The sequence below is a fragment of the Piliocolobus tephrosceles genome, chromosome 7 (assembly GCF_002776525.5).
Source record: "Piliocolobus tephrosceles isolate RC106 chromosome 7, ASM277652v3, whole genome shotgun sequence".
Lineage (NCBI taxonomy): Eukaryota > Metazoa > Chordata > Mammalia > Primates > Cercopithecidae > Piliocolobus > Piliocolobus tephrosceles.
In genome coordinates this window covers 74,647,082-74,661,602 of record NC_045440.1, presented here as the reverse complement: position 1 = coordinate 74,661,602, position 14,521 = coordinate 74,647,082, and the positions used below count along the sequence as shown (strand labels likewise).

Genomic DNA, 14,521 nt, shown 5'->3' with positions numbered 1-14,521 from the left:
TTTCTGGTTGCAGAGCTTGAACCCTAGTGTTTTTTAAAACTTCCTCAGGTAATTCTATGTCCAGTCATTTAAATACTGGTCCCCACAACCTAAAACACATTACCCTCTATTAACATCAAAGATTATGAGATAGTTTAAATAGTCGTAGAACTTTTGAAAGAAGTAAAGAAGAAAGTAAGAATTACAGTTAACCACACTCCTTAGGGACAATTGTTCTGGACAGCTAGCTTCCTCACATTGCTGAGGATTCACTTTTTTTTGGAAACTAAAACTTTACTTAGTTCAGTAATTTTGGATACAAATATTTCTAAAAGTTATGGCATGTATTTTTTATATCCTTAAATAGAAAATGCCACAATTCTTAGCATAAAGAATCCTTCCTGTTGACTCATTGTCAACCTTATAAACAATAAGTATTATCATAAGCCTCATGAGATATATACACGGTTTGTCCTTATACCAGATAATCCTAGACATCTGTTTCTAGAGTACTCAAGCGTGCTTTTAGTTACTTTCCAAATCATTCTTGGCAGTCAGATTGTCGTCTTATTTCTTGTTTTTGTTAGTGCACCTTTGCATATTGCTTCCTCCTTTCTTTAATGCTTTTCAATTGCTATTATCTTGAAAACTGATATTATAGTTTGAATGTGGGGCAAAGTAAGAGTAGCAGGGCTTTAATTAAGCCCTAAGATGTCCCCTTAAGTGTGGAGTACATTGAGTTTTATCTAGTTGGTGGATTTTTTTACTTCAGAATTCATTTTTGCCTGTCATATTTTGCTAAGAATCTGCCTTTTGAGTAGTATGAAGTGGCCAGATAGTTCAATACAGGTTTGGTGAATATCTATATATATGTATGTGTAAGTGTGTTACACATATATATTTAATGACATGAAGTACTTTGGTTGCTTTGGTTGTTTGGGATTGGACAGAAATAACAGCTTTTTTTTTTTTGAGACGGAGTCTTGCTCTGTCACCCAGGCTGGAGTGCAATGGGGCGATCTCCGCTCACTGCAGCTTCCACCTCCCGGGTTCAAGTGATTCTCCTGCCTCAGCCTTCCGAGTAACTGGTATTACAGGCGCCTGCCAGCACGCCCGGCTAAGTTTTTTTATGTATTTTTAGTAGAGATGGGGTTTCACTATGTTGGCCAGGCTGGTCTTGAACTCCTGACCTCGTGATCTGCCTGCCTTGGCCTCACAAAGTGCCGGGATTACAAGCGTGAGCCACCGCGCCTGGCAAGAAATAACAGTTTTAATAAATTTCATGAAATCACTTTCTTGTATGTTAAAGGAAACAGAAAGGGTTCATTTGTGCATGGTTTAGTCTTTCTTTTGAATGTGGAAGTTTTTCTTCTTTGTGTGTTTAAAAAAAATTAAAAAGTGAAACATTTTCCAAAATGAAAAGATTTGCTAGTAAGTAAGGCATACGTCTATGAAATTATCTGCCTGAGTGTGATAATTTTATTTATATAATTTCTTTTTGTTTTCCCCCTTCCAATTCTTCATGGTTTTCTTTTTTACACACAAAGCTTACAACCTTTATTTTTCCAACTGGAAAACCAGTTTTTCCAACACTTTAAAAAAAAACCAAATTATCCTTTTATCTTATGCTGAAAGCCCTACTCATAACCAGCCCACTTATGCGTTTGACTCTGTACACTGACCCTTCATTTACTTCCCAAACCGACCCTTTTGGTAACTTTCGGTGAAGAGGTGGCTTTAATAAATATATTCTCCAGAAATCTCGAGAACCTTTGCTTGAGTCAGGATGGTAGGTGCCGCCACAGTGTAAACAGAATAGCTGAGTCCTCCGTGTAGGCGCCAGGTGCGATCTGCACAGACCACGTGTATGGGAGGCCTGGAGTCAGGCATTTCCTCAAAATGCGTCCCCTGTCTCCAGCAGAGCACACCAGGCCCCAGGGTCCCGCGGGCAGGGCTGGTCCCAGCGTATGCATGCCACTTCCTGGGCTTTGCAGGGTGATAGGCCAGAGGCTGCCCTCAGCAGGAAGCCCACTCAGAGGCCAGAGCCTCTTGTTCCGTTTGGCAGAGATCCCAGAAGGAGCCAGGGGGCAGCATCAGAACCTGGGGCCCAGGTAGTGGCACCTAAGGGCACAGCAGCTGCAGGCCTTTGGCAAGGCTAGAAGACGGTGAGTGGAAAGCCGGGGGTGTGTGGAGTGACCCCGAGAAGGGCCTGTTCAGCTGGGAGTCCTGCATTTGCCGTTTGTGTTTTATCTGGCGATTTTGAAACCAGGTTTTTATCTGGACCTCTGACAGCTGCATCTCCCTGGCCAGTCTATTACGCTCCAGAGGGCCCAGGTACTGGTCTTGTCGGAAGACGCTCTCCAAGGCGCAGACCTGCTCCGTGGTGAAGACTGTGGGGACGCCGGGGAGCCTGCCAGGTGTTTGGCCCTTTACCCGGCCACGGTCCTCTCCGGCGGAGGCAGGTTTGAGGACCTAGCCTCTGTGATGCTGACGGCCTGAGGGGGCTCCTAGGAGCCGGATGCCTGACCCGGGCCAGGGAGGCTCCTCAGGGAGACGTCGGCAGGCCTGGGGGTGTGAGCAGCTGTTTTGGGAGAGCCAGTCCACAGAGCCAAAGCTAAAGGGCTGCTGCCGGCCACGAGGTGGGGTGGAGGAGGGACATATGGCGGTCAGGTGGGCCCGAGGGAAGGCCGGGCGGGGCTGGCCAGGGACAGGATCCGCTATTTATATCATTTCTACAAAGATGTTCTTTCATTGACTTGATGTTTTTGCTTGGCATTGCTTCTATTCTTTCGTTTAGAGTCCTTACATATATATATATTTTCTGTTCTTCTATTATTGCCCTTTATTTTTAGAGTCTCTTCTTGGGAACTGAAAAGGAAACTTTCTTTTGGAACTTTTGATTTCTAGGTGTAACAACTTCTGTTCACTGATTTGATGAAAAAAAAAAATAGGATTGCACAGTATTTTTCTTTAGAAGGAAAAAACCCACCCTTTTTGTGAGTTGTAGATCAAAAGTCAACAGAGAAATGTTGGTTCCACATTAAAAATTTCCTAATACATATTACTGTCTGATGTATAAGTAGTAAATATTCTACCTTTAATAGTGTTTAGTTAGAGATGGGGGTTATCATTTGTCAGGAATATTAAAGAGAACTTTCTTTCTTTGGTTTGATATAGATGAGTGACTTTTAAAACATTTTTGTCTCTGGCCTGTGCTAAGGAATTTTTAAAAATAATATGACCTAGTACATAAATACCTACATCCACACAGATATACATTTTAACAAATATCACTAAAACAAAAGATTTATGAAGCAGTAATACCCTTAACATCTGTATTATACTCTAATATTTTCTGTTTTATTAAAAATTATAGTTGTGGGCTGGGTGCGGTGGCTCACGCCTGTAATCCCAACACTCTGGGAGGCCGCAGCAGGTGGATCATGAGGTCAGGAGATCGAGACCATCCTGGCTAACATGGTAAAACCCCATCTCTACTAAAAATACAAAAAATTAGCTGGGCATGGTGCCAGGCGCCTGTAGTCCCAGCTACTTGGGAGGCTGAGGCAGGAGAATGGCCAGAACCCGGGAGGCGGAGCTTGCAGTGAGCCGAGATCCTGCCTCTGCACTCCCGCCTGGGCAACAGAGCAAGACTCCCTCTCTCAAAAAAAAAACAATTATAGTTGTGGTTTATTAAATTTATTATATAACCTGTTAATGGGTCATAGTTTATACTTTAAAAAATATTTATCTAAATGACTTCCAAGGTTTCATCCAACAGAAGATCTATGTTACCATGGCTCCATGCTCTCATAGAGAATCAAAGCTCATCATGGAGCAGCTGGGAGCATGTTAAATTAGAAATGATAATAGAAATTCTCCCAAGACATCTGGATATTCAGTTATCCCCAACATATCTAGAAGTCCAGTGTCACCAGTTACTTAAAAAGTATAAAATCTTTGAATAAAATCTGCGATTTACTTAATACTGTTGTATCAGCGTTCAGTTTCCAGTTTTGACCAATGTTACTCTGTTTTTCTCAGTTGCTAACATTAGGGAAAGCTAGATGAAGGGTATATGGGAACTCTGTACTGTCTTTGCACTATATATATGTGTATATATGTAGTAGAAGACATTTTAACTAATAAAAAGTATAGAGCATCTTTGAGTAGTATGCTCTCAAAGATATCTAAAACCTTCTCAAAGATATCTAAAGTGTTTTGTTTGAAACTTTTGTTGTGATATATTGATGATAATATCATACAAACTGCACTGTCCCTCACAGTACATTTTAATATGACTTTTATGAGTAAGAGAAGCTTAGTGAGCAGTATTACAGTTGAGTTTATTAATCCTATTTGATGGTTACTTGACAGTTCCTTTTAGGAGTTTAGAACTAGGAGAAGAAATAGCAGAATAAATTCTTCAAAGAGGATACCAAATTACAGAGTGGGGTTGGTATTATCTTTTTTATAATTTCTGTTGTGATGGAACAAATATAATGAGGAATAGGTGAGTATAGAAATAATTTCTAGAACATTGCAAAAGATCAGGGTCAGCAACCTGGAGCTGGTAATGGGTAGCAGTGTTAGTCAATTTAAATACAAATAGGATTCTTAAATGATAAGCAAGAATAATGATCTCTATGAAGTGATGAGACACTGGAAAAACGCCACTTATTGGCTATCAAAAAAATATTTTTCACTGACTGAGTTAGAAACAAGAATATGGGATGTGCAGAATGTTTGGAAATCTCGATCTGTGTTTTGCATCTCTGAACTATTAAACCGTTGAACTAGTCTTTCTTGGCTTGATGCCTTTAGAAACTACATATTAGCTTCATCAAAAAACTCTTATTGGAGGCTGGCCTGGCAGCCCAGCACTTTGGGAGGCCAAGGTGGTAGGATTGCTTGAGGTCAGGAGTTTGAGACCAGTCTGGGCAACATAACAAGACTTCGTCTCTAGAAAAAATTAAAAAATAAATTGGACATGTGGTGCAGGCCTGTAGTCCCAACTACTGGGGAGGCTGAGGCAGGAGGATCACATGAGCCAAGAAGTTTGAGGCTGCAGTGAGCTATGATGGTACCACTGTACTCTAGCCTGTGTGATAGAGAGAGACTCTGTCTCTAAAAAACAAAAACAAGAAAACTCTCATTTGAAAAACAAAACACACCTGAAAGACTCCAAACCTAGCCCTTTTCAGAAAGTCAAGGTATAACCATTTACAGTAAAGAAAAAGGGTAATTTTAATGGCAGAGGTTAAAAGTTCAAAGAAAATTGCATGTTGGGTATTTTTTGTATACTTATCACCATGCTGACAGCAGTAAGGTGATTCAAGGGAAATACGTGAAATTGCTCTTGCCCATAGGAATGTGTGTTACCTCCAGGGAGATAAGATGGTAACAGTAAAAGTTATGTTGTCCAGTGTATGTAGAACACTGCCAGTTTCTGTATACACAGACATGGTAGTTCTCCATAGTATATATATTTTATCCTTGTTTTAGTTATGAAGAAAGAGACTCAAGTTTAATTTGCTCTTGTCGTTTATGTAGTAAGTTGTAGAATTGGATTATAAATCTATTTCTGTAAAATTCTAAAACCCATTTTATGAAATAGTTTTGTTATTGGGTATTTTGGATACTGTGAAGTAAGATAATCGAAGCCTCACTTCAAAACGTATTTTTTTCTAGAATAAAGATCACCATGAAATAAAATCATTCAAGAAAATACTTGGAATGATAGCATATGTGGGATGTAAATTTTCAAGATACATATTCAGAAACTTCAGAATGTAGCTAATTACTATTGATTTAGTTGTTTCTGTTTTCCTTTAAAAAATGTTTTTATTTAAAAATAATTAGAGATTCACTGAAAGTTGTAAAAATGGCACACAGAAGCCCATGTAGTCTGCACTCAGTCTCCTCCATTGGTTACATTTTACAGACTTATAGGACAATATTTCAAACCAGTATACTGACATTGGTAAATGTGTGTGTTGTAGTTGTTTCATTTTATCACATGTAGATTCATGCAACCACTGTAGCAATCAAGATACAGAACTTGGCCGGGCATGGTGGCTCATGCCTATAATCTCAGCTCTTTGGGAGGCCCAGGTGGGACAGATAGCTTGGGGCCAGGAGTGTGAGACCAGCCTGGGCAACATAGTGAGATCCCATCTGTACAAAAATAAAAATAAATTAGCTAGGCATGGTGGTCCATGTGTGTTGTCCTGGCTACTTGGGAGGCTGAAATGGGAGCGTTGCTTGATCCCAGGAATTTGAGGCTACAGTGAGCTATGATCACACCACTGCACTCCAGCCTGGGCAACAGAGGGAGACTGTCTCCAAAAAAAAAAAAAAAATACAGAATTATTCTGTCGCCACAAAGCTCTCCCTCATGTCGTCCCTTACTAGTCTTCCCTTCACCTCTGCTTCCCTACCATCTTTAGCCCTTGGCAACCATGTATCTGTTCTCCGTCTCTAATATTCAAGAATATTACATAAATGGAATCATAGTATGTGACTTTTTGAATACTATGTTTTTGAGTAGTGTTCTGTGTACCACAGTTTGTTGAACCCTTCACCTATTGAGGGATATTTTGTTTTTCTTCAGTTTTTAGCTCTACAAATAAAGCTGCTATGAATATGTATGGATTTTGTATAGATGTAAATGTTTATTTCTTTGGGATAAATGCACAGGAGTGTGATACCTGGGTTGTGTAGTAAATATATGTTTAGTATTCTAGGAAACTGCTACACTATTTTCCAGAGTTGCTGTACTGTCTCGCATCCCAATCAGGAATGTATGAGAGATTCAGTTTCTCCTCATCCTCCCCAGCATTTGTGGTTGTCAATATTTTTATTTTGGTTGTTCTGATAGGTGTGTGATATATCGTTATGGCTTTAATTGATATTTCCATAATGGTTAGGGATGTTGAATATCTTTTCATATGTGTAAGTGTGTGTGTGTGTGTGTGTGTGTGTATCTGTGTGTCTATTTAGCTGTGTGTCTGGTGAAATGTCTCTGTCTTATGCACATTTTCTATAAAATTGTTTTTTTTACTGTTGCGTTTTGAGAGTTTTGTATATATTTTAGATATGAATCCTTTGTTAGATATGTGGTTTGCAAATCTTTTCTCCCTTTCTATAGTTTGTCTTTTCATCCTCTTAACATAGTTTTTCATAGAGCAGAAGTTTTTTATTTTGATGAAGTCCAGTTTATCAATTTTTTTTTTTTGTGAGTGTGCTTTGGGTGTCATGTCTGAATCTCCTCACCAAATCTAGATCCCCAAAGGTTTTTTCCTCGGTTTTCTTTTAAAAGTTTTATGGTTTACATTTAAATACACATTTTAAGTTAGCTTCTTTGTATTGGTGTCATGTTTAGGTCAAGGGTTTTTGTTTCGGTTTTTTGCCTATGGTTATCCATTTGTTCCAGCACCATTTGTTGGATAGCTGTCTTTCCTCCATTGAATTGCTTTTTTACCTTTGTATAAAGACAGTTGGCCACACTAGTGTGTGTCTGTTTCTGGGTTCTCTGTTATGTTCTGTTGAACTCTGTGTCTCTTTGTCAACTCCTCACAGTGTTGATTACTGAAGTTACATAATAAGTGTTAAAATAAAAGAGTGGTTTCTTATACTTTATTCTTTTTCAAAATTGTAAAATTGTTTGAATTATTCTGTGTTCTTTGCCTTTCCATGTAAATTTTAGAACAAATCTTTTCTTGTATTTTTACTTTCACCTTCCATGTTTTTATTGCTGGTATATAGACATACATTTCAATTTTTGTGCTTTGATCTTGTGTCCTGTGAACTTGCTGAATTCACTTATTAGTTCTAGGTAATTAAAAAATACATTTCTTTCTGCACAGACAATTATTCCATCTTTAAATAGGGACATTTTTATTTCTTGGTTTCTGATCTGTTTGCCTTTCATTTTGATAAGGTTTGGCTCTGTGTCCCCACACAAATCTTATGTTCAGTTGTACCAGTGTTAGAGGTTGGGTGGGTGGGAGGTGTTTGGATTATGGGGATGTTTTCTCATGAATGGTTTAGCACCATCCCCTTGGTGCTGTTCTCGTGATAGTGAGTGAGTTATCGTGAGATCTGGTTGTTTAAAAGTGTGGCTCCTCCCTCCTTTCTCTCTTCCTCCTGCTCTGGCCATGTAAGATGTGCCTACTTCCCTTTTGCCTTCTGCCATGATTGTACATTTCCTGAGGCCTCCCAGAAGCAGAAGCCTCAATGCTTCCTGTACAGCCTGCAAACCCATAAGCCAATTAACTACCTGTTCTCAGGTATTTCTTTATAGCAATGTGAGAATGGGCTAATACATGTTTAATTTCTTACCTTACTGCACTGGCTAGATCTTCAAGCACTGTGTTTACAACACGGTTTACAACACAGTGCTTGAGGAGTAGTGGGAGTGGACATCATTGCCTCATTCTTGATCTTGGGTACAAAACATTCAGTCTTTCACCATTAAGTCTGATTTTAGGTGTAGATTTTTAGTAAATATTTTAAATCCAATTGGACATGTTCTTCTTCCTAGTTTTTTGAGAATTTTTATCATGAATGGGTGTTGAATTTTGTTAAATGTTTTGCTGCATCAATTAACTGATCATGTGATTTCTCTTTTTTGACCTGTTAATGTGGTAGATTACATTGATTGAATTTTAAATACTGAACCAATCTTGTATGCCTGTAATAAACAATACTTGGTCATAATCTAAGAGTCTTTATGTATGTTGCTAATATTCTATTAAGGGCTTTTTGTCTCTATAGTCATGAAGGATATTTGTCTGTAGTTCCCCTCACCATAACCCCTTTGGCATTCTTTTTCTGATTTTTTATATCAGGGTACTGTTGTATTCCATAAAAAGAGTTCGAGGCATTCTCTCTTCTTCTGTTTTCTGGAAGAGATTGTATAGAGTTGACATTACATCTTTAAAAGTTTGGCAGAATTCTTCCTGAAAACAGCCACATCTGGAAATTTTCTTTTTTTAGGAGTTTTAAATGTGTGAATTCAATTTATTGAATACCTATAGGGCTTTTCAAGTCATCTTCATGTTGGATAAGTTGTGATAGCTGTGCTTTTTGAGGATTTGGCTCATTTTGTCTTAAGTTGTCAAATTTCTGTGTGTAGAATGGTTCTTAGTATTCCCTTATTCTTTTGATGTCTACAGGGTCTCTAGTGATAATCTGTGATTCTTTTCTGATATTGATGATTTGTGTCTTTTTTCTTTGTCAGTGTTGCTGGAAGTTTGTCGGTTCTATTATTCTTTTCAAAGAACCAAGATTTTGTTTAATTGCTTTTATCTATAGTTTTTTTCTGTTTCCAGTTTTAATGATTTCTATTCTTAGATTTACTACCTTCTGCTTTCTTTAGATTTACTTTCCCCTTTCTTGTTCTTTGTTCTTGAGGTGTGGGCTTAGATTATTTATTTGAGACGTTTCCTCTTTTCTTCCTTTTTTTTACTCCCTTGCGCAGGCTGGAGTGCAGTGGCATAATCATAGTTCACTGCAGCCCCAAACTCGTGGGCTCAAGTGAACCTCCTGCCTCAGCCTCCTGAGTGGCTAGGACTACAGATGCACACCTGGCTAATTCTGATCTATGTATTTAGTGTTATGAATTTTTCTCATTTCTGCATCTCACAAATTGTAATATATTGTATTTTATTTTTGTTCAGTTTAAAAATTTCCCTTGATAATTCATTGACCCCCGGATTATTTTAGAAGTGTAGTTTCCAAGTGTTTGGAGATTTTTCCTGTTGTCTTTGTTATTGATATTTAGTCTGATTCCATCATGGTCAGTGAATACACTATGTATAATTTCACTACTCTTAAATTTGTCAGGTAAGTTTGGTAAAACATACTTTTCAAAATCTATTTCTAATTTTTCGTTTTGCCTTCTTAGTTCCTCACTTTCCTGCTTTCTAGGACAAGCCCATACAAACCTGTGGCTTACCAGAGGTACAGCTGTAGCATTTTAATGAGTGTATGTATTTATGCAAACTATATACTCTGCTTTCACTTCAGAATCTGTTATGAGTTTCCATGTAACTAAGTGTACAACTATTTAATAAATTTACTTAGTATTCTACTATAGTAATACACCATAATTTATTGTCATTTTTGTTGTGGAGTTTGTTTCTAGTCACCATGAAGTAACAGACAGTAGCACTGACAACAAACATGGGGGCATTTTCAAACATGACAGTAGTTCCTAGTCTGTGTTCCCATCTTTTTTTAGAGTATAAAAGTACAGGTATATGGGATGTTGATCTTGCTTGATGGGCTCACTGGACCTCCTGTTTTTTAAATTGATATTGTTAGAGGCCATAAGCACCTCTTCCTCTATGGTGGCTACCTCTTATTTCGAAGCTATTATATTATTTGGGCTAACCCTCTGGGCACAGGTACCATTTTGTCTTAGATGGACATTGAGTATTTCAGAGGATATGGAGATTCAGTGTCCCACTTCACCTAGCCTCTGCCCCCATAGGAATGTGAACTCCTTGATTGGGACTCAGATGTAAGTGATTTCCTTCCTGTATGTGTGTAATATGTGAGTGGGTGGTTATACTTAACGGAGTACTGTATGTAGGGGATTAGGGTCTTTACCATATTTGCTATATTAATTAAAGGCTATAGCTACCTAGTGTGGAGGATGTTTAATGGGAATTTCATGTCTTTTCTAAATTTAGTGGGAGAACCTTTTAGGATTCTGGCTTTTGCCAGTGGATAGAGGTTACTGCCATTTACTGAGATGGGAAAGAATGGAGAAGAAACAGATTTGGAGTGCAGTTAAGACTTCAGGGGTAGACATGTCTGTAAGACATCCAAGAGGAGTTGTCAAATACATGTTTCATATAGGAGACTGGACTCAGGAGAGATCTAGATGAGAGAGGTAACCATGGGAGTTGATTGCATAAAGCTTCTGCTGTTTCAGACCTCTATTGCTTCTGTAACCCACCTACTGCTCCCTACTGTTCCAAGTCAGGTATACTCCTATTTTAGAGGTATTTATTTTCTGTTCCCTCTCATTTGCTAAGGTCTAATATAACCTTTTCAGTCTTGCCTTTCATTTCACCCCAACCCACTTCACCCTACCCTACCCTGACATTCCCCAGGCCCCTGCTCTGCTTTTTTCTCTATGCTGACTAGTTTCATCTCTACTAGCTTTGTATGGCTAAAGCAGATAGAATAAAGAGAAGCAGTGATAAAAGAGGTAAAGCAGGAGAGGGTAGGCAGAGACTAGATCCTCCAGGGCTATTTTACGAAATTTGGTCTTCATTTTCAGAAGAGTGGAAGATGAAAGTTTTTTTTTTTTTTTTTTTTTTTTTTGGATGGAGTCTTGCTCTGTCACCAGGCTGGAGTGCAGTGGCGCGATCTCGGCTCACTGTGACCTCCGCCTCCCGGGTTCAAGAGATTCTCCTGCCTCAGCCTCCTGAGTAGCTGGGATTACAGGCACATGCCACCACGCCCAGCTAATTTTTGTATTTTTAGTAGAGATGGGGTTTCACCACGTTGGCCAGGATGGCCTTGATCTCCTGACCTCATGATCCGCCCACCTTGGCCTCCTAAAGTGCTGGAATTACAGGCGTGAGCCACCGCACCCGGCATAGATGAAAGTTTTTGAGTGGAGGAGACCTGACCATGTTTGCATAGAGAAGCAGTATGGGAAAGGCAAGAGTGGTTATGGGTAGATCAAGTGGGAGATTATTGCAGTAAAATAGAAACAAAACCAGAACCGAAACACATTTAGTGAGTGATCCAGGCACTCTCCTAAGTGTTGAAGAAATTAGGATGGTTCCAGCTCCCACTTAAAGAGTAAGTCTAGAAAGTTAGAGAAATTATTTCTACTTAAAGATAAGTGCTCTAGAAGAGGAAGTTCATGGTGGGAGTATAAAGGAGTACATTTGATCCAGAGGTTCCAGGTTTGTAAATCTGAACTTAATAGTTGAACAGCTTTCACAAAATTACTACTTAGAATTAGTCTCACAAAATTCTAAAATTTAGAAACCAAAGGGATGTTTATCTGATTTTGACTAGAGATTAGAAAATTTTCTAGTGTGTTTTAAGAAATTTTAGTTTTTTTGGATGTTAATAAGTATGACACACAAAAAGTAGTTAAGTTTGGACAATTCTAGATTAAACTAACAGTATTCTTTATTGCGGAATTTCTCAGAATTTATGATACGCTTAGGTACATTATAAATCTTCTAGAAATGTATATAATGTGTAGCATTTCTCAGACTCAGTTGGCCATAGATCCTGTTACATTAATGAATGATCTGTGGATACAGGGCAAACTTTAGGAAATGCTGGCTGACATAATTTGCCCAAGATCTTAACAACTAGTTAAAGGTAAGCTATAATTAAAATACAGTTTCACAACCTTGTCCTTTGAGTTTTCTAAGACATTTCAGTATTACCATATGAAACAGTGTTAACTATGAAACTACCAGGATTCTTTTTTTTGCAGGGGTAGGGGGACAGGGGTCTCACTCTGTTGCCCAGGCTGGAGTGCAGTGACACCATTTTGGCTCACTGCAACCACCACCTCCTGGGGTCAAGCCATCCTCCCGTCTCAGCCTCCTGAGTAGCTCCTTGATATAGACCAGGTGGTCCAAGTGCTACTATGCCTGGCTAATTTTTGTGTCTTTTTTAGAGATGAGGTTTCACCATCTCACCCAGGCTCCAAGATTCTTTTGGCCACATATTAATCCTATATTACTTTTGGAATTAATGAAATTCTAAATTTGGCATAATATAACTAATAACTTTGTATCACTCAGTGGGCAAATATTATATAGAGTTAGTTTAAGTCTATGTGAAATTTATGACCTAGGAATGTGTAATGAAACAACACTTTTCTGTTTTTTTTTATTGCTGCTTTTTGTGGCTTTGAAATATTAAGAATACTTCATTTTAGCTTTCTTAGCTTTGATTCCGTCATTATTTTGGCAGATTATACTGTTTTAGAACTTACATATGGTAAAAATAATGGCATAGTAAAAATGCAACATTATTGATACTCAATTATTAGAAAGAATGTTTGGAAAGTATTCTAGTAACTACTTTTCATGTATTTCTAGATGAGGCAGGGATTGGCAGTCTAGGGCCCACAGCTTTCTTTTTTTGTATGTCCCATGATCTAAGGTTGTATATTTAAAAATCATTGAAAAAAATTAGTAGAAGATTGTTTTGTGATGTGTAGAAATTATATGAAATTCAGATTTCAGTGTCCATAAAAATAAATTTTACTGGAGCACCACCACCTTCATTTGTTGATGTATATTGTCTATGACTGCTTTCTCAATACAACAGCAGTATTGAGAAGGTGTGACAGAAACCCTATCTAAAGTATTTGCAGTTTGGCTCCTTTCAGAATGTTTGTGGGTTTCTTCTAGTCTATATTAAGGAATAATAGAGTTTATGGGATTATTTTATAAGTTTAGGTATATGAAATATAGGGAGCTATGTTTTATATACAACCAAATCTTTAAGTCAGTGTCTTCTAATAATTTCCACTTATTTGTCCCTGCTGGTTCTAGTTTCTTTTTTTTTCTGGTAGAAGTTATATATTTTATTCTAATTTCATTTAATTTTCTTCTTTTTTCCTATTACTCAGTAAACACTATATGATGTATATTATTATAGGAAGCTCTTGGGTTTGAGAAGTATCTTTGTAAAATAAACAAAATTTGAATAATTTTATATTGTTTCTATACACTTGATTGATGGGGAACACTTTTATATTTGAAGTTGACTTTGATGGGCTAAGTTCTTTTCAAAAATAATTATTTCAAATGATCGTATTAGCAACAGAATGTTATTCTTACTGGATTTAGTTGGCCCAAGGAAGTCATAATTTAGTTTGTTCCTAACACAACTGGAGTAAATATTCTTGGAATACTTCACCTCTTTGATTTGAATGTTGTTACCAGTTTCTAAAATTTTAAGTATCTGTTTGTATTCTATTTGATAGCTCTCGTGTTGGTTCTTAAGAGGGTTTATTAAGTTTTCGTTTCCAAATATTGAAGAATTTTGCAGTTGAATTTTTTATTTTGCAAATTTTATGGTTTGGGAGAGGTAAAAATAATATCAAACCAGAGCAAGGATAATGGAATTATTGATGTCTTGTTCAAACATCTAAAACATGGAATTTTAAAGAAGAAGCTTTAAATATGTAGGAGCCTCTAAGATGCTAAACACATCCTTTTCAGTGTAATTTTTAGTTTCAGTTGTAATACAGAAGTTTATTTTCAACCTGAGTGATCTGAGAAGGTTGTTGAGCATGAGGATACCAAGTACGGCTCATTAGCACCTTACTAGTAGTACTATCTTTTTTTCTTAGGAAGGGTCAGCTAGGCTAGAATGTGGTGCCAGGCTTCCATGTCTTTCATTTTAGCATCTCACTCCTCTACCAGATCTTTTAGTAATAAATTCTCCTTGTTAGCACAGATGAAACTAGTATCATGTCCTCCCTTCAAAGAGCGTAGAAACAATTGTATACAATCTCCATGATTAAGGAATTTCTAGG

The 14,521-nt window shown here is 37.7% G+C and overlaps 1 protein-coding gene and 1 pseudogene across 15 annotated transcripts in view; one reads left to right on the top strand and one right to left on the bottom strand.

Moving 5' to 3' along the window:
• The window catches only part of STAU2 (staufen double-stranded RNA binding protein 2), a 346,153-nt gene that overhangs the window by 96,723 nt on the left and 234,909 nt on the right, over positions 1-14,521 (top strand). The gene's annotated exons all lie outside the window — the stretch shown is intronic.
• The window catches only part of LOC111520977, a 31,809-nt pseudogene continuing 19,161 nt past the window's right edge, over positions 1,874-14,521 (bottom strand).